This window comes from Triticum aestivum, chromosome 2B (assembly GCF_018294505.1).
Source record: "Triticum aestivum cultivar Chinese Spring chromosome 2B, IWGSC CS RefSeq v2.1, whole genome shotgun sequence".
In the NCBI taxonomy this organism is placed as follows: domain Eukaryota; kingdom Viridiplantae; phylum Streptophyta; class Magnoliopsida; order Poales; family Poaceae; genus Triticum; species Triticum aestivum.
This window is the reverse complement of record NC_057798.1, coordinates 362,581,832-362,605,103: the sequence shown is the minus strand read 5'-3', so window position 1 is coordinate 362,605,103 and position 23,272 is coordinate 362,581,832.

Genomic DNA, 23,272 nt, shown 5'->3' with positions numbered 1-23,272 from the left:
AATTGGGAGATGAATGGAAAACAGCATTTAAAACTAAGTTTGGATTATATGAGTGGTTTGATAGAGGCCGGGGTGTCCCGATCTTTCGATGAGATGATAACTATCGATTTGGTGGAGACGACTTTGACGATCCGACTACAAACGTGCACGACGTTGCGCCTTAGCAATCGCTAAACCAACTCCGAGAGGTTATTGACCACGCTGGAGCACGATCAACCTGACCACAAAAGTCTATTCCTGCAAGCAATCGAAGAACGAGCAAGAATATGATAAAGCAATCTGAATATTGCGAATATATATGAAGTATTGATAATGGTGGGGATCCGGAAGCGGTCTTGGTCTGGTCGTTGGACACAAACGAAGTACACGAAGTTGCAATGGCTAACTTTTAACTAAACAAATACCAAGGAAAAAGCTACTAGATGGATCTACTTATATAGGAGCAAGGGGTGGCGGCCAAGGAGGTGGGAGGACGTCCCAAGGCAGCCTAAAACTAACCCTAGATCGTACAAGGCTCATGGGCCCAAGTGGAGGTGATGTAACACCTTTGGACTTGTAGTTTGACTCGGATTCTGCTGCAGCATCAGATTGTTTCGTCCACAACTCAACGCTCCGGACGAATTTGAAGGTGATTCCAATTGGGTTGGAAAGTGCACGAAATCTAGTTTCCAACAAAATAAGAATCACCCAATTCGGAGTCCGTATGAAAAACTTGTGTGCGTTTTGAGTCAGGTATGTCTGTGCAGTCCGAATCTGAATCCAGAACATGACAGACTTGGACTCTATCTTCTCTTGGGCCAAAAGTGACGTGAGAGAACTTTTTGGACAGCAAATAAACATCTCTTTCTTCCTTATCTTCATATGTGGATTGTACAAATGTCCCATACACCTGCAATTAGACAAAACACAAAAGTGTGTGAAGTATTTTTGTTCTGGATAACATAAATAGATTATTGAATAGTTTGCACTAGAAATCACCTGACAAATATGCATATATGCAATATTTTTGGTCATATCCAAGGTAGTCATGTCCTCATGATCCTCCCCTTCTTAAAAATAAAGCCGTCCTCGGCGTTGCTTAATCTGAAATGTGGCTAACAAAAGAGACAAGGTGTACATGTTGTATATGTATATGTCATCCATTTTTACTTGCCTTGATTTTTCCATATATGACACATGAATAGATGAGTAACTTGCATAGTTCATAAAATCTAAAGCCAAAAAATTAGCACAAGAAGTAGAAGGCATGAAAATATTGCAACTCAGTTTGCACATATAAGTGAAGCTCTTATTCATTTCAAAAGATTGACAATGTTCATCATTAAACCATCCCAACATTGGTGAATAAACCTTACTTGCATCAAATTTACATGCTACAACATGCTTAAATACGCAAACATGCAATAAGTCATTCAACACAGAATCATCACCAAGATTAGAGGTCATATCAAAATGATTAAACATTGGTTCTTTTGCATCAATAGTTAATTCAATGGGTGCACTCAAAATTGTTGGTATTTCAGTTGTTTGATCACATGGCAAAGTCAAATTATCAACGTAGTCCTCTAAAATAGGTGGTGTGATCAAAGTAGTGGGTAGCTCATCAGATGGTGCATTCAAATTGACAAGGCATTCATCATTCTCATGTAGAGATGGAAGATCAGTACCTTTGTCATTACCTCTTATGATCAACTCAGATGATGTAGCCACTCTCGGGGGCGATGTGTCACATGGTGGAGGTGATGTAGTCCTGACAACAACGGATGTGGTTGTCATAGTATGCTTAGTAATTGAAGGAACAATCATATCAACTCTTGGAATGTGCACCGTGCGCTTGTTCTCCTCGTGGCCAACACGTCGTTTTATTTCCTGTTCAGCTTTGCAAGCAAGATGAAACAAATGGTCCATAGGATAACACTCTTCATGAATTAGTATCTCTTGAATATCACGGTTTAATCCTCCCCAAAATCGATCCATAAAATCATCTTCACTTTCTTCTAAAGAGGAATGCAACAAGGTAGTTTGTAAATCATCATAATATTTTGTTACAGTTTCACTACATTGTTTTAAGTGTTGCAACTTCTTAATCATGTCACGAGTATAATAAGCAGGGACGAAAGTATGTCGCATGGCAAGTTTCAAATCATCCCAAGTAGTAGGTATATAATCAGGGTGTAACCGACAATATTCACTCCACCAAACCAAAGCATAACCAGTGAAAGAACCAACCGCAACCTTAACCTTTTTATGTTCATCGAAATTATGGGAAGCAAATATATTTTTTATGTCGAACTCCCATTCAATATATAAAGCAGGTTTAAAACGGCCATTAAATGGTGGTATAGATACATTAACCTGATCATGTGCATTTGGATGTTTTGTGCACCTCTCGTGACGGTTGTGGTATTTGCAAAGGTGGTGGCACGTCTCCCGCGATCGACAAAGCCCATGAATTGACTATGGATCCTGTCATGATTAGTAGAACAAGAAACAAAACCCAAAAATAATGTTCCTATAACTACTAGGATGTGGTGGTAAAACGCTCACAGTAAAGCAAATATCAATGTCTTACAAGTTCTTACCATGCAGCAGGCGGTGATCGGCAACCAGCTGTGTCAAGTAACTCCGAATATTGAGTAAAACGATTGCCAGGGGAGCGTACGTATACACGGTGTAGAAATATGTGGAGCTGGGTTGACTATATATGGTAGCAAAAGATTAGCAATAATCAATTCAAAGATGCAATGTTGAATAAACGCTCAACGACGGTACTGTGCTGGTCCTAGGTAGACCGGACTAGAGACGCGAGCCTAGAACACTAATGAGGTCACGTCGTAGCACAACTAGCATCAATGAAGGATACTAAGTAGCTCTGGACAACAAGATATAAGTGAAGATCACAACGGCAGTAAAGATAATGAGGTGAAACAACAGCCAAGCAGGATATATCAACAACTTTGTCTCCAACTTTCCTCTGAAAAAGTTTGTGCCGATTTTTTTGTTTTTTCTTCTTCTCTTTTTTTTCCTCACACTTTTTTTTTCTTTCTCTCCTTTTTTTCTCTCTGACTTTTTTTTCTCCTTTTTTTTCTCGTTTTTTTCTCTCTTTTTTTCTCCCTCTTTCCAAAACAAACTAGATAAGATGCAGATTGGATCAAGTGAAGATGTGAACGATCTCAACTATTATTATGACAATGAATGGTGGGTAGCACGTGGTGGAAATTGATGGATGGGTGGTGGACAGCGGAAGAGATAATGATGCAGCGGTGGCGTGACTAATGTGAACAGAACTCGAAACTCTAAACGAACTAGACACTAAGACCAGCAACTCGACACGACGATGCAACCGATAATTCAACTATGCAAGCAATGAAAAAAAATTTGCAAAGGCTCAGACTGGCTTGGACCAAGGATGAATAGATCTAACTCTTTTTTGTGGCTTTTTCTTGGACAATAGGTAAGAAAATAAATCTAATCTAGGAAAACTGGAAATTCTCACCGAGCAACCTGAAAACTGATACCACTTGATAGAGGCCAGGGTGTCCCGATCTTTCGATGAGATGATAACTATCGATTTGGTGGAGACGACTTTGACGATCCGACTACAAACGTGCACGACGTTGCGCCTTAGCAATCGCTAAACCAACTCCGAGAGGTTATTGACCACGCTGGAGCACGATCAACCTGACCACGAAAGTCTATTCCTGCAAGCAATCGAAGAACGAGCAAGAATATGATAAAGCAATCTGAATATTGCGAATATATATGAATTATTGATAATGGTGGGGATCCGGAAGCAGTCTTGGTCTGGTCGTTGGACACAAACGAAGTACACGAAGTTGCAATGGCTAACTTTTAACTAAACAAATCCCAAGGAAAAAGCTACTAGATGGATCTACTTATATAGGAGCAAGGGGTGGCGGCCAAGGAGGTGGGAGGACGTCCCAAGGCAGCCTAAAACTAACCCTAGGTCGTACAAGGCTCATGGGCCCAAGTGGAGGTGATGTAACACCTTTGGACTTGTAGTTTGACTCGGATTCTGCTGCAGCATCAGATTGTTTCGTCCACAACTCAACGCTCCGGACGAATTTGAAGGTGATTCCAATTGGGTTGGAAAGTGCACGAAATCTAGTTTCCAACAAAAAAAGAATCACCCAATTCAGAGTCCGTATGAGAAACTTGTGTGCGTTTTGAGTCAGGTATGTCTGTGCAGTCCGAATCTGAATCCAGAACGTGAGAGACTTGGACTCTATCTTCTCTTGGGCCAAAAGTGACGTGAGAGAACTTTTTGGACAGCAAATAAACATCTCTTTCTTCCTTATCTTCATATGTGGATTGTACAAATGTCCCATACACCTGCAATTAGACAAAACACAAAAGTGTGTGAAGTATTTTTGTTCTGGATAACATAAATAGATTATTGAATAGTTTGCACTAGAAATCACCTGACAAATATGCATATATGCAATATTTTTGGTCATATCCAAGGTAGTCATGTCCTCATCATGGTTAGTCATGCATTTTGGGTTAACTAATGCACCTAGTACTTTCATGAGATTAATGAACGAAGTTTTACGTGCTTTCATTGGACGATTTGTGGTAGTTTACTTTGATGACATATTGATTTATAGCAGATCTTTGGAAGAACATTTGGAACATTTACGTGCTGTTTTTATTGCTCTACGTGATGCACGTTTGTTTGGTAACCTTGGGAAGTGCACCTTTTGCACCGACCGAGTATCTTTTCTTGGCTATGTTGTTACTCCACAGGGAATTGAAGTTGATAAAGCCAAGATTGAAGCTATTGAGAGTTGGCCGCAGCCCAAAACGGTCACACAAGTGAGGAGTTTTCTTGGCCTCGCTGGATTCTATAGGCGTTTTGTGAGAGATTTCAGCACCATTGCTGCACCTCTCAATGAGCTTACAAAGAAAGATGTGCCTTTTCTTTGGGGTACTGCACAGGAAGAAGCCTTCACGGTATTGAAAGATAAGTTGACACATGCTCCTTTACTCCAACTTCCTGATTTTAATAAGACTTTTGAGCTTGAATGTGATGCTAGTGGAATTGGATTAGGAGGTGTGTTATTACAAGATGGCAAACCTGTTGCATACTTTTCTGAAAAATTGAGTGGGCCTAGTCTGAATTATTCTACTTATGATAAAGAATTATATGCTCTTGTTCGGACTTTAGAAACATGGCAACATTATTTATGGCCCAAAGAATTTGTTATACATTCTGATCATGAATCTTTGAAACATATTAAAAGTCAAGCTAAACTAAATCTTAGACATGCTAAATGGGTTGAATTCATTGAGACTTTCCCTTATGTCATTAAACACAAGAAGGGAAAAGAAAATGTTATTGCTGATGCATTGTCTCGTCGCTATACTATGCTTTCACAACTTGACTTCAAAATTTTTGGTTTGGAGACCATCAAAGATCAATATGTGCATGATGCTGATTTTAAAGATGTAATGCAGAATTGTAAAGAAGGAAGAATGTGGAACAAGTTTGTTGTTAACGATGGATTTGTGTTTCGTGCTAACAAGCTATGCATTCCAGCTAGCTCCGTTCGTCTTTTGTTGTTGCAGGAGGCGCATGGAGGAGGATTAATGGGACACTTTGGCGTGAAGAAGACGGAGGACGTACTTGCTACACATTTCTTTTGGCCAAAGATGAGACGGGATGTTGAGCATTTTATTGCTCGCTGCACTACATGTCAAAAAGCTAAGTCACGACTCAATCCTCATGGTTTATATATGCCTTTGCCTGTACCTAGTGTTCCTTGGGAGGATATATCTATGGACTTTGTTTTAGGTTTACCTCGAACAAAGAAGGGGAAGGATAGCATATTTGTTGTCGTGGATAGATTCTCGAAAATGGCACACTTTATACCATGTCATAAAAGCGATGATGCTGTTAATGTTGCTGATTTGTTCTTTTGTGAAATTATTCGCTTGCATGGTGTGCCAAATACTATTGTTTCAGATCGTGATACTAAATTTCTTAGCCACTTTTGGAGATGTTTATGGGCTAAGTTGGGGACTAAACTGCTTTTTAGTACTACTTGTCACCCCCAAACTGATGGACAAACTGAAGTAGTCAATAGAACGTTGTCTACTATGCTTAGGGCTGTTTTGAAGAATAATAAGAAAATGTGGGAGGAATGCTTGCCTCATATTGAATTTGCTTATAATCGTTCATTGCATTCTACTACTAAGATGTGCCCTTTTGAAGTTGTGTATGGTTTCCTACCTCATGCACCTATTGATTTGTTGCCTCTTCCATCTTCGGAGAAGGTTAATTTTGATGCTAAACAACGTGCTGAATTGATTTTAAAAATGCATGAGTTCACTAAGGAAAACATTGAGCGCATGAATGCTAAATATAAACTTGCTGGAGATAAGGGTAGAAAACATGTTGTGTTTGCACCTGGAGATCTTGTTTGGTTACATTTGCGTAAGGATAGATTTCCTGATTTGCGCAAATCAAAGTTAATGCCACGTGCTGATGGTCCCTTTAAGGTGTTAGAGAAAATAAATGATAATGCATATAAACTTGAGCTGCCTGCAGATTTTGGGGTTAGTCCCACTTTTAACATTGCAGATTTGAAGCCTTATTTGGGTGAGGAAGATGAACTTCCGTCGAGGATGACTTCATTTCAAGAAGGGGAGGATGATGAGGACATCAATACAATTGTTACACCCACAACCCCTGCTGCTATACATACTGGACCAATTACTAGAGCTCGTGCACGCCAACTAAATTACCAGGTACTTTCGTTTCTTGGTAATGATTCTAATGTTCATGAGAATATGATGTTGCCTAAATTGGATACATTTGTTTTGTTTACAAATGAAGGGCCTAGCTTGGAGAAGGATGAACATTGGAGCAAGAACAAGCATGGAGATGATGGCATGCGCAAGGGGAACAAGAACGGAGTTACAAGTGATGATTTCAGGACTTTGAAGCCACCATAATGGGTGCATGAAGCCTTGGACGAAATATACAAGATGCCACTTCATAAATTTCGTCCCGAGGCTATTTTAGGTGCTGCGTCACCTTATTATTGGGCCAGGCCCATGTAATTTCGAAATACATAAGTATAGGCTATTTCTAGAGTCCGTATGTGTGGGGAAACAAGAGATAGGGTTGATTTCGGACCCCTCCACCAAGGGCCACGAAATTCCTCCCTCTTCCTCCATATATACAGCCCTTAGGGCATCGTTTAGACTTTGGGTTTTGTTTAGATTAAAAGTTCGCCATAGCTGCAACTTCGCGTACTTCGTTTGTGTTCAACGACCAGACAAAGGCATCACAGAACCCCACCTTGATCAATAAAGCTTTCATCTTATATTCGCAATATCTAGATTGCAATCTTAGTTTCTTGCTTGTTCTTCGTTTGCTCGCAAGAAACAGACCCTCGTGGTCAGGTTGATCGTGCTCCGGCGTGGTCAATAACCTCTCGGAGTTGGTTTAGCGATTGCTAAGGCGCGATGTCCTCGCACGTTCGTAGTCGGATCGTCAAAGTCGACTTCCACCAAAGCGATATCCATCATCTCATCGAAAGACGGGACACCTTTGCCTCTATCACTTGGGCAACAAAGTGTGCCTCAGAATCCAATTTATGGTTGGCAACCCTGATAGCAAAAAGTGAATTGATCCAAACTTATGAGTCTCTAATGCCTTGTCTGGAATTTCCTTGTACATGTGAGCCATTGAATTGTGACCCCACTTCTTCTTTGCATAAATGTCTAGGTCATCCTCATTCTCCTTAGGGGCATTGATCAGACTTGCCCATTCTTCAATAGTGGACTAGTACCTTGTACCTTCAGACATCCAAACTATTCTTCTATCTGGGTAAAAGTGTGCTGTGGAGTAGAACTGCATGATAAGCTCATCACTCCAGTTGGTGAACTTCTGTCCAACAAAATCTGCAACTCCATAAGCAACAAAGCTGTCTTGCACTCCAGGATAGTGCTGTTCATTTTCCTTGATGAATTTCCAGTCAACCCACCTCATGCCAAAGACTATGGGCTTCTTGTCCAACAGAATTGTTTCATAGAAGTCCTGCTGTTCCTTTGTGTGGAACCTGTAGTCAACAGCAGTTCTTCTTCTCAAAGCATATGGATCTTCCATTCTCCACAGTCTCAACCCTGAATCCTTCCTGATTCTCATGTCCTCAGCCACAGGATGGGCATCATTGTGGTCTGGTATCTTGGGCTTGAGCTTTCTTAGAACATGTCCTTCTTCTTCTGAATCTTCAACAACATTGGGCACTGGGGCCTTGTTCTTCTCAGCAGCTAGAATACTCCTAGTATTCCTCTTTGGAACTTGCTTGGGCTTGGAGGCAGCTTTGGGTGATTCCTTGGGCTTGGATGTTGCAGCCCTGATCTGATTGCATCTCCCATAAGCTTAGCTGCCTTTGGAGCTGGTGCAGCAAGCTCTTCCTCTTCCATCATGGAAGGTTGACCAACAATTTTGGCCATGGTCTTCTTGACCCTTTCCTTCCTCTTCTTTCCTTTAGGAGATGGCTCTTTGGGATCAGGCCTTTAGGCAGTTGAGTTGATGCTCTGACCTTGGACATTGGTTGTCTTCCTGCAGGCCTTTTGGTCTTCATGCCTGGCTTTGTATTCTTTGCTGAGCCATATTCCTTCTTGAGCACCACTTTCTTGGAAGTAGCCTCATCTTCCTCAGCTTTGTAATCTTCATCCTCTGAATCTGAAGTTCTTTTCCTCCTTTGCCTAGTTGCAGCCTTAGGCAAATTGCTAGGAGTACTTCTACTCCCTTCATCTGAAGTTGAGGGACTAGTGCCCTCACTCAAGTCCATCTGCTCTTCTGACCTGTTCTGGCTGTCACTTTGATCATACATACTGCAAAAGCTGACTGCTGACCCTGTGAAGAGTTATAGATGAGATAGAAAAGATGAGCGTCACAAAATGCAGAGGTTTTTGCAAAAGAATGACTCAAAAGTTCAGGCTTAGTTTTCCACAGAAAGCATTTCGGATCCACCGATTTTCAAACTCGGTGATACCGAAGCAGTTTTGGAACCTAAACTGATGATCTCGGTTGGACAGAGTTACAGTTCGATGGTACCGAGACTGCTAGGGTTTCACAGAATCCTCCAATTGGTTGCACCGATTAGTAATTCTCGGTCAGACCGAGAGTCACTAGTGCAATGGCATAAGCCAAATCGGTGAGACCGAGTTTTTCAACTCGGTTTGTCCGTGATGGTTTCGGCGGAAACCTAACCCTAAAAATTTGAATCACATCTAATCTATGAACTACTTTGGCTGGATAGAAGAGTTTCAATCGTGGCAAGAATCAATATGAAAACAATGTGCCAGGAATCAGACATGGATAGCACAAAGATTAAGTCCATACCCTAACTTGGCGGTGGACTTGCTACGGCGGCAACGGCGGGGACGAAATCCATTAACGGCGGTGGAGACCAGCGACAGGAGGCTGCTGGCGACGAGGAGACGATCCGGAGACCACGATGGTAGAGCGAGCTGTTGCGCGGGCGAAGGGTTTCGGAGAAATTTCCAAAATTTTGCCCGTGGCTATTTATATAGCTTGACCCTGTCGGTGTGACCGAGTGGAACAACTCGGTGGCACCGAGATGCATAACTGTGTTCAGTTACAGCAAATCGGTGAGACCGAAAAGTTCAAATCGGTTGCACCGAGATTGAAAACTCAGATCAACTTGATGATCTCGGTAGGACCGAAATGGAAGGATCGGTCAGACCAAGAATCACTAAGAGGTTTTGGAAGTTTAAGTCTATGACGAATCAGGGACTCCGAGTGCTTCTCACACAGAGTGGTTCGAATCTGACTTGATCAAATTTTGTGATGTAGCATGAATAGAGTTTGAGGCGAGAACATCATAGATAGCTAAAGAAGGTTCTTAGGCATTCTTGTCCATCCACTTGGCACAAAGAAAAGAATCCAAACAAACGAAACAACAAGTGGATTTCCTTGAATGAGTAAAATATGCACCAACATGCTCACACAATAAGATGGCAATTGAAATATGTGGCAAAGCATGCACAACCAATTTTAGCATCTATCAAGCAATTGGCGATGACTAGGTCATCTATATATGAGTATATTGACTTAGGAGTCAAATGAGAACATTTGATCATAGGTCATACTCATCATTTAAGCTCAAGTGGGGTTACCACTTTTACATAATGCATTAATTTGTTCACACCATTAGAGTTGCTTTGACTCAATTCTTAGAGTTAAGCTCCCCCTAGATGTGAGATCCCCCCTTAGAGGGATGAACTAACCTTGGGTTTTGTCGATGATGACTTCATGTAGGTGTTGAAGATGTAGATGCTCAATGTTGATGTAGATCATTTGGAGCAATCCTTTGGAGTGAGTTGCACTTTCAACTTGCCTACATGGGTTAGTCCCACAAGGAACAAACAAGAATATCCATAGACATAGAGTGATGCACACAAAAGATGATGTCCATGAAAACATTAGGTTACCTTGTCCCTTGCCTTACCAACATGAGGGTTTGTGACTCCTTGAACTAGTGCAAGATGTGAAAGTTGATTGCACTTGTTCTTGCCAAAATGATATGAGTGAAGAATGTTGGCGGAGTCACCCTCAAGAACTCTCTAGTTCTTCTTCTTCAGGATCCACATCATCTTGATGGGAATCCTTGGAGTTGTAGTTGTACTTAATGAAGTAGAACTTGACATAGTCTTGGGGACCCACTTGAACGAGGCTTTAGGTGCTTCTTCAAATGCATCAATCTCTTCTTGAAGCTTGTCCTTGCCTTTGTTCTTGTGGTCTTGTGGTGGAAGATCATCTTGAGCTTGTATCCCCTTGAAGGAAGTAGGATCATACTTCTCTTGTTGAGGAACAAACTTTGTCTTGGGATATTGATCTTCTTCCCACTCAACTCCATTGTCGTTGAACTTTCGTTCAAAACAAACACCTTGATTCTTCCGGTGCCTTCCTTGCTTGCGTACAATTTCCTCGAATTGCTTACTCCCGACAAGGCTCTTGTAAACACCTTTCTCTATAATTCCCTTCAATAAACTATTTTCTTGCTCAAGTGTAACTTGGCTAAGAGAATCATTAGTGGAATCAAGAGAACTACTAGAAGCAACAACATTGGATTTGACATTATTATTGTTACTACTAGAGGAACTATCTTTCTTGTACTTGTTACTAGACTTGACTTGAGGCATGTAAGTAGATAAGAGTAAACGCTTGGCAATGTAAGAAGAACTTTTCTTGCGGAGATCATCATTGATTGCCTTTAAGAACTCATGCTCTTTCTCAAGATTGAGCTTTTCGAAGCGTAACTTCTCATGAGCCCTTAAAAGTTCTCGATGATCTTCGAAGATAGTTTCATGAGCCAACTTAAGAGTGTTTAGTTCTTTAGTTAGAAGCTCAATTTTCGCCTTATCATTGTCATTCGTTTGATTAGCATGATTAATTGACGTTTCATCATAGTATTCATCACTAGAGTTGTCAACAAGTAACTCATCATCCACAAGCAAGTCATCTTCATCACTATTAAAATCAACATACTCGGGATGTGTTACCTTTGGACCTTTGGCCATGAAGCATCTTCCAACACCTTCATTTGGTGAGTCAAATATGTCGTAGGAGTTGGTTGACACAAGTGCTAGACCGGCAACACCTTCATCTTAAGTATATTTGGAGTCGGAGTGATAGTTTCTCTCGGAGTGATTGTCGGAGTCGGAGCCGGAAACCCATTCACCAACATGAGCTTGATGTCTTCGTTTTGTGTAGCTCCTTGATGACTTGCCCTTTCTTTCCGAATCCTTACTTCTCCATGAGGGTCTTCGTTCATAACGATCATCTCTACTCCTCCTCTCTCTTGGTGGTGATTCTTCTCTTTTGCTCCTTCTTCTTGGAGAATCTTCTCTTCTTTTGTAGGGTGACGTACACTCATTGGAGTAGTGTCCGGGTCTCCCACAATTGTAGCAATTGCGCTCTCGACTAGAAGATCTCTTGTCATTGTAAGACCTTGACTTGGAGCTTCTTTCTTTGCTTCTACTTTTGTAGAATTTGTTGAAGTTCTTCACCATTAAGCTCAATTCTTCATTGAAGGTTGGTTTCTCACTTGATGATGTGGGGGCTTCACTTGTGGCTTTGTAAGCACCACTTGACTTGTTGTGAAGTTCCTCCTTATCCTTGAGTGACATCTCATGAGCAACAATCCTTCCAATGACTTCCGTTGGCTTGAGATCTTTGTAGTTTGGCATCATTTGGATCAATGTGCACACGGTATCATACTTTCCATCCAATGCTCTTAGGATTTTCTTGATGATGAATTTGTCGGTCATCTCTTCACTCCCTAAGCCGGCAATCTCATTTTTGATAAGAGCAAGCCTAGAGTACATTTCAGCGACACCTTCACCATCCTTCATTTTGAACTTGTCAAGCTGACTTTGGAGCACATCCAACTTGGATTCCTTGACGGACTCGGTACCTTCATGCATATCAATCAAAGTATCCCAAATTTCCTTTGCATTCTCAAGACGGCTGATTTTGTTGAATTCTTCGGGGCACAATCTGTTGAAGATGATGTCACATGCTTGAGCATTGTATTGCAGCATCTTTAATCCTTCCGCATTAACTTCATGGTTCGGTTCTCTCCCATCGAAGAATTCACCTTGCAAGCCAATACAAATAATTGCCCAAACGGCGGGGTTATGTCCAAGAATATGCATTTTTATCTTATGCTTCCAACTAGCAAAATTAGTACCATCAAAGTAAGGACCTCTACGGTGATAATTTCCCTCGCTAGACGCCATACTCTCCTAAGTTGTGAAACCAAGGCTATGACCACCAAAAGCTATGGAAATCAAAGCAAATGGAGACCAATGCTCTGATACCACTTGTAGGACCTTGAAGTATGTCTAGAGGGGGGGTGATTAGACTACTTGACCAATAAAAACTTAACCTTTTCCCAATTTTAGAGTTTGGCAGATTTTAGCTATTTTAGGACAAGTCAAGCAATCATCACACAATTCAAGCAAGCATGCAAAGAGTGTATAGGCAGCGGAAATTAAAGCATGCAACTTGCAAGAAAGTAAAGGGAAGGGTTTGGAGGATTCAAACGCAATTGGAGACACGGATGTTTTTGTCGTGGTTCCGATAGGTGGTGCTATCGTACATCCACATTGATGGAGACTTCAACCCACGAAGGGTAACGGCTGCGCGAGTCCACGGAGGGCTCCACCCACAAAGGGTCCACGAAGAAGCAATCTTGTCTATCCCACCATGGCCGTCGCCCACGAAGGACTTGCCTCACTAGCGGTAGATATTCACGAAGTAGGCGATCTCCTTGCCCTTACAAACTCCTTGGTTCAACTCCACAATCTTGTCGGAGGCTCCCAAGTGACACCTAGCCAATCTAGGAGACACCACTCTCCAAGAAGTAACAAATGGTGCGTTGATGATGAACTCCTTGCTCTTGTGCTTCAAATGATAGTCTCCCCAACACTCAACTCTCTCTCATAGGATTTGGATCTGGTGGAAAGAGGGTTTGAGTGGAAATAAACTTGGGGAAGGCTAGAGATCAAGATTCATATGGTAGGAATGGAATATCTTGGCCTCAACACATGAGTAGGTGGTTCTCTCTGAGAAATGGTAAGTTGGAAGTGTAGGTTCGTTCTGATGGCTCTCTCCATGAATGAAGAGGAGGTGGAGGGGTATATATAGCCTCCACACAAAATCTAACCGTTACACACAATTTACCAAACTCGGTGGGACCGAATCGTTAAACTCGGTCGGAACGATTTGGTAAACCTAGTGACCGTTAGTGATTTTTGGTGGGACTGACATGCATCTCGGTGAGGCGGATTCGGTTAGGGTTACGGCATAATGTAATCTCGGTGAGACCGATTACACAAACTCGGTGAGACCGATTTGGTAATAAGCTTTCCAGAGAGTTGGTCAGGTAAACTCGGTGGGACCGATTTGCTCTTTTCGGTGAGACCGAAATGTTACAAAATGGAAACAGAGAGCTTACATTGCAATCTCGGTGGGACCGATAGCTCACTTCGGTTAGACTGAAATGTTACAAAGGGAAACAGAGAGATTGCAACCCCATCTCGGTGAGACTGAGATCCCTATCGGTACGACCAATTTGCTTAGGGTTTGTGGCAGTGGCTATGACTTTTGGAATCGGTGGCGTCAGATAGAAAGAATCGGTGTGACTGATTTTGGCTTTAGGTTTAGGTCATTTGTGGATGTGGGAAAGTACTTGAGGGTTTTGGAGCATATCACTAAGCACATGAAGCAAGAGGCTCATTAAGCAACACCTCATCCCTTCTTGATAGTATTGGCTTTTCCTATAGACTCAATGTGATCTTGGATCACTAAAATGTAAAATAAAGAGTCTTGAGCTTTTGAGCTTGAGCCAATCCTTTGTCCTTAGTATTTTGAGGGATCCACTTTCATCATCCATGCCATGCCATTCATTGAGCTTTCCTGAAATAATAGTCTTGGAATAGCATTAGCTCAATGAGCTATATGTTGTTATGAATTACCAAAACCACCTAGGGATAGTTGCACTTTCAGTGCCCCATATGGTGGACCAGGAATACGCACAGGAAGACGACCATGGCTCGTTCCTCGGGCCAGGCTGGGAGGAAGAGACGCCAGAAGCCGAGCCTTTTCAGGAGCCTCAAGGAAACCTCACCAATCACGCTGGCGGCAGCAGCTATCGGTACCGCTAATTGCTCAGGAGAAAGATTATGCTAACCATTGGTCGCAGGAAGTTCAGGTCACTGTAGCGGAAGGCTATCCCAGCTCGGGAGCCTGCCTTCCGCCAGGAGGAGCGCACTGGGGGCAGCAGGAGAGGGGCCGGGAGACATGCCCCTCCCCACTGCGCACGGAGCAAGGTGTTTCCCGAAGGTAGGCCATCTGCAGGGGAGGTGCTGCAAAGCCTGCCCCCGGCAGAGGACCCGTGGTCGTCGGGGGAACCGCTGGCGTCCCTTTTAGCCCATTTGCGTCGTCCTTGGTTTCCGGTCGCCGTCAATGGTGGTCAATGGTGGTGCAAGGCAGGGCCCTCGTCTGGTGATATGAAGCAAGGTTGTTACCTGTGAAGAAGGCCCAGTGCCTGTGAAGCTCGCCGCCCATGACACTCTCATGTAATAATGAGTTGGGGCTGTACACGCCCGGAGTCTCCGGAGAGCCACCCTCGGCCCTCGGGGGCTCCCTCCCACGCCCAGTGGCAGCACTTAACTCCGTGCTAGTGAGAAGATGTCGAAGACTAGACTAGGTGCCGGACGCGGCCTTTTGCTTTTTGCCTCCTTTTCTATGGTCAAGCTTCCTTGCTTCGGATTTAAGTTGAAATTGAATTTGCATTTGCGTGTGTGCGGGGAGGGGTGTCTTCTCTCGTTTGTGTGTTCTCTTGCGTTCTGGTTTCTGTCCTAGTCTGGAGTTTGCACCAGCTGCCTCCCCCTCGCGAGCCTCTCGCGGGTGGGGCTGGGCTCAGCGCACGCGTGCATGCCATCCCGCGGCCAACACTCGCTCTTGTGGGGTTCTCACCACATGGTCAACCGGTCCCCTAGAGGACCCTCGGAGGATCACAGCCTCGCAAGCCTACTCAAGGCTCGCCCGGGCTAAAGGTAAACCGCAGCAGCTAACTCATCACAGGGCCCGTAACATCATGCAAGCGCGCATTCGGTGTCACTCCTAAAACATGTGGACAACAATCTTTTTTACATGAGGGGCTTCCCCTCCCAAAAATGGTCTTACAACCTTGAGGGCCGCGCCCGAGCTTTTTGTGTGCAGGATAAACAGCAGGGAGACACAGGATCAGTCAAACATATCGCTCACCACATGCTCCTGGTCACCTCCAGAGGCATCGCTGGCGCCACTGTCGCCGTCACTGGCATCGCCATCACCGTCATTGGCGCCATCTTCACCGCCATTCACCACATCACCTTCATCCGCGGCGACTATCACCCCATCATCATCAGAAGCGAAGTACCTAACAAGTGCATCCACGTTGTACTATACCCACCGCGCCAGGTCGCCTCGAATGGCCACGGGCACCAGAGCAATGATGATGTCGAAGTCGAAGTGGGGATCTCTGTCCTGAAGATGGCTGATGACGCGGGAGAACGCACGCCCGAGCAGGCTGCGACTCCTCTCCTCGACAAGCTGGCGAGCTCTCTCGGAGCGATTCTCCAGATGCGTCACCACGTCAGTGAAGAACTGGAGATGGCCAGCGTAGTTGGTCAGGTGAGGGTGTGGAGCGTTCGCATCACAAATATTGCCTAGGGCCGTGTTGGCCCTGTCCCTGAGCTCTTGGAGCATGGGGCCATGCATGTGCTCCAGCGTCTGCCGCTGGAGAATTTCTTTTCTGTTCTGCCGCGCAATGGACTCAGCATCGTCAATCAGCTGTTGAAGAAGAAGCAGCTCGGCATGGGAGGAGGCCAACTCAGTCTACGCCGAGACCAGGGCGGCTGCGGTGGCCTCCGCGCGCTGCGTCGCTTCGGTCAACTTGGACCTGAGGGCGACAGTACTACACGCAGCCTCAGCTTCAATCAACTCCAGCCTCTGGTCATACTCGCGCACAAGATCAACACGAACTTCCGCCACGCAGTGGTCGACCTCTTCTTGGATTCGAGCCTCCCACGTGCCAACATCGTCCTCAGTCTAGGTAACCCGGCGCTCCCTCGTCTCCAACCACTCAAGGTCGAGACTGCGCTCGGAAGCCTCTAGCGTCAGCGCTTCCTCACGCCTCCGGAGCTCCTCCTCCTTGACGAGCGTCCCCTTCAGTGATATAAGGGCGGCCTGACGCAGCTCCACCTGCTGCTCCAGGGAAGCACTTCAGGCTTGGAGCTCCCATGCGCGCTTCTCCGCGACCTCGCGCCGTTGGTCTGCTTCCCGAGCCTCCTCAATAGCGCAGGAGCAGGCCTTTCACGAGGCTGCAAGGCATGCTTCGGCCTTCGTGTTGTCAAGCTCCCGCTGATGACGCGCAAGGTTGACTGCCACCTTCAGCTTGCGCCACTCCTCAATCAGCCACAGGCCTTCAGCTTGAAGACAGGCGTCCACGTCCGCGAGCTCTCCAACAAGCAGGCCCATTGCATCAGCACGACGAACGACACGTCCATGTCGTCCTTTCAGAGAAACTCTTGGCGAACGACGTTGCGCTCCCACGCTCGCCTCAGCACGTCGTCGATGTCGTCCTCCGCCGCCGGCGTTGGCTTCGGGCCCTGAAGCGGTATGCCCCCCTCGGCAGGGTGCTGGGGGCTGGCGCCCTCACGATCGCCGGATGGGCTCCACAAGGGACCCTGGCCAGCGCAGATCCATCCACAGAAGAAGAGCCAAGGACCGACTTCAACCATTCGATGTCCACGATCAGGGGAGGAGCCCTGGGCAGACCTGTCACGCCCCGGGCAAGGTCGCGAAGGAAAGGCGGCAATGGCACATGCTCAAGGCACCCTGCGGGCTGGCTTACTTCTCCGGTCGAACTCGTGATGAGGACATGACTACCTTGGATATGACCAAAAATATTGCATATATGCATATTTGTCAGGTGATTTCTAGTGCAAACTATTCAATAATCTATTTATGTTATCCAGAACAAAAATACTTCACACACTTTTGTGTTTTGTCTAATTGCAGGTGTATGGGACATTTGTACAATCCACATATGAAGATAAGGAAGAAAGAGATGTTTATTTGCTGTCCAAAAAGTTCTCTCACGTCACTTTTGGCCCAAGAGAAGATAGAGTCCAAGTCTGTCACGTTCTGGATTCAGATTCGGACTGCACAGATATACCTGACTCAAAACGCACACAAGTTTTTCATACGGACTCCGAATTGGGTGATTCTTTTTTTGTTGGAAACTAGATTTCGTCCACTTTCCAACCCAATTGGAATCACCTTCAATTTCGTCCGAAGCTTTGAGTTGTGGACGAAACAATCTGATGCTGCAGCAGAATCCGAGTCAAACTACAAGTCCAAAGGTGTTACATCACCTCCACTTGGGCCCATTGGCCTTGTACGACCTAGATTTAGTTTTAGGCTGCCTTGGGACGTCTCCCACCTCCTTGGCCGCCACCCCTTGCTCCTATATAAGTAGATCCATCTAGTAGCTTTTCCTTGGGATTTGTTTAGTTAAAAGTTAGCCATGGCAACTTCGTGTACTTCGTTTGTGTCCAACGACCAGACCAAGACCGCTTACGGATCCCCACCATTATCAATACCTCATATATATTTGCAATATTCAGATTGCTTTATCATATTCTTGCTCGTTCTTCGATTGCTTGCAGGAATAGACCTTCGTGGTCAGGCTGACCGTGCTTCCGGCATCGTCAGTAACCTCAGGAAATTGGTTTAGCGATTGCTAAGGCGCAATGTCGTGCACGTTTGTAGTCGGATTGTCAAAGTCGTCTCCACCAAATCGATAGTTATCATCTCATCGAAAGATCGGGACCCTCGCCTCTATCAAGTGGTATCAGTTTTCAGGTTGCTCGGTGAGAATTTCCAGTTTTTCCTAGATTAGATTTATTTTCTTACCTATTGTCCAAGAAAAAGCCACAAAACAAAAGTTAGATCTATTCATCCTTTGTCTAGCCAGACTGAGCCTTTGCAATTTTCTTTTCATTGTTTGCATTATTGAATTATCGGTTGCATCGCCGTGTCGAGTTACTGGTCTTAGTGTCTAGTTCCTTTAGAGTTTCGAGTTCTGTTCACATTAGTCACGCAGCCGCTGCTTCATTATCCCATCCGCTGTCCACCATCCCATTGATAGAGGCAAAGGTGTCCCGTCTTTCGATGAGATGATGGATATCGCTTTGGTGGAAGTCGACTTTGACGATCCGACTACGAACGTGCGAGGACGTCGCGCCTTAGCAATCGCTAAACCAACTCCGAGAGGTTATTGACCACGCCGGAGCACGATCAACCTGACCACGAGGGTCTGTTTCCTGCGAGCAAACAAAGAACAAGCAAGAAACTAAGATTGCAATCTGGATATTGCGAATATAAGATGAAAGCTTTATTGATCAGGGTGGGGTTCTGTGACGCCTTTGTCTGGTCGTTGAACACAAACGAAGTACGCGAAGTTGCAGCTATGGCGAACTTGATACGAACCTACAAATATCAAGTACATCAAGAAATGACTATGTGGCCGTGACGAAGGACAAGATGACAGACATAGCCAAAGGACAAATTATTAGTTGTGGAAAGGATGGCAAGCTACGTGTGCTTTGTGGTCCGCAACCAGAACCGAAGCAAAACTACTGTCAAGTAAATAACAGAAGGAAGATCTTGTATAGAGACCAACCTACACAACCGTCTACGAAGATGCCACCAATATGGAGCAAGAAGCTAACACGTACAAACATAGAAGAACCAAAGCCAGAAGAAATAACGCCCACGTTTCGTACACCTCCATGTAGATTATTTGTTGGGTCCTTGCCAATATGGATAGATTTAGGTAGGTAAACTGAGTCTAATATTTTATGGAGTCCAAACATGTGTGTTTAGTTTAGTTGGTAAGAAGATCTTGCCGGATCATTAATTAGAAGAATCCTCAATTAGTTGAGATAAGGCAGAAGAGTCCGTTTAAGTTTTAGTTGGTTACGTAGGGTTGTGTGTCGCCTATATAATAGGCTAGCTCCGGCCATATACGGGGAGATTAGTTTTAGAGTTTATTCGTGAGTTATGAACAACACAGTAAAATGTCCGAGTTTCGGGCGATCATATCTTGTGTATCATCTGTGACTTTTCCATCGTGGAAATTTACTAGCGACGGAGGGTTGATCATCACATCGACACCTACGTGCTGATCCAGGGGGGTCATTATTTTTATTCGTGTATTTTTGTACGCGGGTGAAAATTATTCTTGGAAGTTGCAAGGAGGAACAGGGGGAAGAACTATTGATCAGGCATCGCCGTGAAAGATCGGGCCGTCTACGCGCGCGAATTAGCATCTCTCTAGTCCGTGCTACATCAAGTGGTATCAGAGCTAAGGTTAGTCACGGCGATTCAATTTGCAATATCGTCCGCGGAGGTGAGGCATCAAGATGTTGAGCAGGAACATATTGATGGAGGAGGAAGGCATTGGCGAGGTCATTCTTTTTCACAGTCGTTGCGTTGTGAGCGAACGACGTGTCAATCTGACGATCGATGAGACTACTGCAGTCAACATGGTTAGCATCGAGGTGGTGGAAAAATTGGGGCTGAAGATGACACCTCTTGAAAGACCATACACACTGAAGTGGTTCAAAGGTGAAATCCACATTACACATCAGATTTTGCTAATTTTTACTTTAGGAAAATATTGTTGTGCGGAATTTTTTCATGTTTGTCCTGTGCCCATGGTGTCGTGCCATCTGCTGCTTGGGAACCCATGGTGCAAACGTGTTGGGGCTGTTCGGAATTCCAAGAAAAATACTTACTCTGTATCATGGAAGGGCCAACAAATCTGTTTTATTCCTATGCCAGTGGATGTGTTTATGGCAGATTGGATAGGCCGTTTGCAGAAAAGGAGAGAAGAGCAAAAAGAAATAGAGGAAGAAGTTGATGCACCGATGAAGGGTGTGAATCTTTTGGTACATAAGGTACAAGACGGTGATGCAAAAGGCCAACGATGGAGTGTTTTCAAGACACAATGCAAGATCAAGGACCGTGCATGTAAGATGATAATTGATGGTGGCAGTTTTACCAATGCCATTAGCAAAGACCTTGTACAAGAATTGGGTTTGTCTATGTGGCGACACCCTCAACCACACCACATGGAGTGGTTATATAACTCTGGGAAATTAAAAATTACACATAAGGTACGTGTGACATTTGCTGTTGGGGATTATGTTGACAAGGTGGATTGTGACGTCATGCCGATGGATGCGTGTCAGTTATTATTGGGAAGACCGTGGCAGTTTGATCGTGATGCAGTGCATGCAGGTAAATCAAACACATATACATTCAAGCATGATGGTAGACGACACGTTCTAAAACCAATGCTGGACAGTGTGATCACTATAAACATGGAAGTTCCAAAAAAGAAGGTTTTGAAGGTTGGCTCAAAACCGAGGACGGTTTTGTTTCAAGAAAGGGAGGATGATACGAACCTACAAATACCAAGTACATCAAGAAATGACTATGTGGCCGTGACGAAGGACAAGATGACAGACATAGCCAAAGGACAACTTATTAGTTGTGGAAAGGATGGCAAGCTACGTGTGCTTTGTGGTCCGCAACCAGAACCGAAGCAAAACTACTGTCAAGTAAATAACAGAAGGAAGATCTTGTATAGAGACCAACCTACACAACCGTCTACGAAGATGCCACCAATATGGAGCAAGAAGCTAACACGTACAAACATAGAAGAACCAAAGCCAGAAGAAATAACGCCCACGTTTCGTACACCTCCATGTAGATTATTTGTTGGGTCCTTGCCAATATGGATAGATTTAGGTAGGTAAACCGAGTCTAATATTTTATGGAGTCCAAACATGTGTGTTTAGTTTAGTTGGTAAGAAGATCTTGCCGGATCATTAATTAGAAGAATCCTCAATTAGTTGAGATAAGGCAGAAGAGTCCGTTTAAGTTTTAGTTGGTTACGTAGGGTTGTGTGTCGCCTATATAATAGGCTAGCTCCGGCCATATACGGGGAGATTAGTTTTAGAGTTTATTCGTGAGTTATGAACAACACAGTAAAACGTCCGAGTTTCGGGCGATCATATCTTGTGTATCATCTGTGACTTTTCCATCGTGGAAATTTACTAGCGACGGAGGGTTGATCATCACATCGATACCTACGTGCTGATCCAGGGGGGTCATTATTTTTATTCGTGTATTTTTGTACGCGGGTGAAAATTATTCTTGGAAGTTGCAAGGAGGAACAGGGGGAAGAACTATTGACCAAGCATCGCCGTGAAAGATCGGGCCGTCTACGCGCGCGAATTAGCATCTCTCTAGTCCGTGCTACATCAGAACTTTTAATCTAAACAAAACCCAAAGTCTAAACGATGCCCTAAGGGCTGTATATATGGAGGAAGAGGGGGGAATTTCGTGGCCCTTGGTGGAGGGGTCCGAAATCAACCCTATCTCTTGTTTCCCCACCATACGGACTCTAAAAATAGCCTATACTTATGTATTTCGAAATTACATGGGCCTGGCCCAATAATAAGGTGACGCAGCACCTAAAATAGCCTCGGGACGAAATTTATGAAGTGGCATCTTGTATATTTCGTCCAAGGCTTCATGCACCCATTATGGTGGCTTCAAAGTCCTGAAATCATCACTTGTAACTCCGTTCTTGTTCCCCTTGTGCATGCCATCATCTCCATGCTTGTTCTTGCTCCAATGTTCATCCTTCTCCAAGCTAGGCCCTTCATTTGTAAGCAAAACAAATGTATCCAGTTTAGGCAGCATCATATTCTCATGAACATTAGAATCATTACCAAGAAACGAAAGTACCTGGTAATTTAGTTGGCGTGCACGAGCTCTAGTAATTGGTCCAGTATGTATAGCAGCAAGGGCTGTGGGTGTAACAATTGTATTGATGTCCTCATCATCCTCCCCTTCTTGAAATGAAGTCGTCCTCGACGGAAGTTCATCTTCCTCACCCAAATAAGGCTTCAAATCTGCAATGTTAAAAGTGGGACTAACCCCAAAATCTGCAGGCAGCTCAAGTTTATATGCATTATCATTTATTTTCTCTAACACCTTAAAGGGACCATCAGCACGTGGCATTAACTTTGATTTGCGCAAATCAGGAAATCTATCCTTACGCAAATGTAACCAAACAAGATCTCCACGTGCAAACATGATGAGGACATCAATACAATTGTTACACCCACAGCCCCTGCTGCTATACATACTGGACCAATTACTAGAGCTCGTGCACGCCAACTAAATTACCAGGTACTTTCGTTTCTTGGTAATGATTCTAATGTTCATGAGAATATGATGCTGCCTAAATTGGATACATTTGTTTTGCTTACAAATGAAGGGCCTAGCTTGGAGAAGGATGAACATTGGAGCAAGAACAAGCATGGAGATGATGGCATGCGCAAGGGAAACAAGAACGGAGTTACAAGTGATGATTTCAGGACTTTGAAGCCACCATAATGGGTGCATGAAGCCTTGGACGAAATATACAAGACGCCACTTCATAAATTTCGTCCCGAGGCTATTTTAGGTGCTGCGTCACCTTATTATTGGGCCAGGCCCATGTAATTTCGAAATACATAAGTATAGGCTATTTTTAGAGTCCGTATGTGTGGGGAAACAAGAGATAGGGTTGAT